Source organism: Aptenodytes forsteri, unplaced genomic scaffold (assembly GCF_000699145.1).
Source record: "Aptenodytes forsteri isolate BGI_AS27 unplaced genomic scaffold, ASM69914v1 Scaffold521, whole genome shotgun sequence".
In the NCBI taxonomy this organism is placed as follows: Eukaryota; Metazoa; Chordata; class Aves; order Sphenisciformes; family Spheniscidae; genus Aptenodytes; species Aptenodytes forsteri.
Window position 1 is genome coordinate 43411 of NW_008796207.1, and position 1112 is coordinate 44522.

A 1112-nucleotide genomic window follows, 5' to 3' on the forward strand; every position below is an offset into this window, starting at 1 on the left:
CCCCCCTCCCCTTGATGTGCAAAGGTTGAGGAAAAAAAACCTAAAATAACAGGAAACAGCACCTATGGAAGCGGTTTCCGCTGCGCTTCAACGCAAGCAGGCGATTCAGGGCAGCGGCAGAAGAGGTTCGTCAACCAACGCTACGTTTTTCTGACGTGTTGTTGTCGCGACTAATCGCTCAGTCTGTAACAAACGGGGATAACGCATCGCGCAGAAAACGTCCCGAAAGCGGCAGCCACTAGAAAAAAAAAAACAACACCAAAACCACAACCCACCCTTAAAACTCCGGCGCGTGAATTCAGCAGCGCCTGGTGGAATGAGGCAGAACCGAAGAGAAATCTCAAAACGCGTTATAAAGAAGAAGAAGAAAAAAAAAGGCAAAGTTTTGCCTGTTCACCCACCGGTTTTCGGACATTTCTGGGCAAACCCCTCGCTCGGGTTTTTTGTTGCAGCTATTCCACCTCCGTCTGAGCGATCCCGCAGGGGCGGATCCCGCGGGTTCAAGGCAGGCGGGAAGACCCCAAAAAAGCAGGTTTTGGGGTTTTTTTTCTTTTTTTTTCCCTTTGCTCTTTTCCTCAGAGAGGCCAATAAACGCTCAGTATTTCCTCATTAACAGCTGAGATTTAATTCTAGGTCTTTTCCTATTATGAGGATGCATATCTCTATATACTAGATATAATTCTAAGCCTTTTCCTTTCTTATTTTTTAGTGTTTCACCTTAACTAAAGAAAGGGTGGGACAGTGCACGTGCAGCTCCACGGAAATGCAAGCAAGCGAGGTCACCTACGCTAAAAGCACGATATACTAAATTAACGTCCCATTTTGCAACGCTTTTGCAGGCAGAACGGGTCTGAAAAAAGCACCAAAAAAAAAAAAAAGCGCCTGAGTTTAAGCACGCGCGCGCGCGCGCTCGTCTAAACCCGGCGGGGTGAGGTCCCTTGCTGCAATTCTCCTCGTTGCGACTACAAGAACCTGTCGGGACCGAGGGAAAGCGGATTTTTGAGCTGCAGTATTTGAAGCGTGGATTTACTGGGGGAGGAAGATGAGCCGTAACTCTCAGCATTGCTGTTTGACCCACACATACAAAAATAATAATAATAATAATAATAATA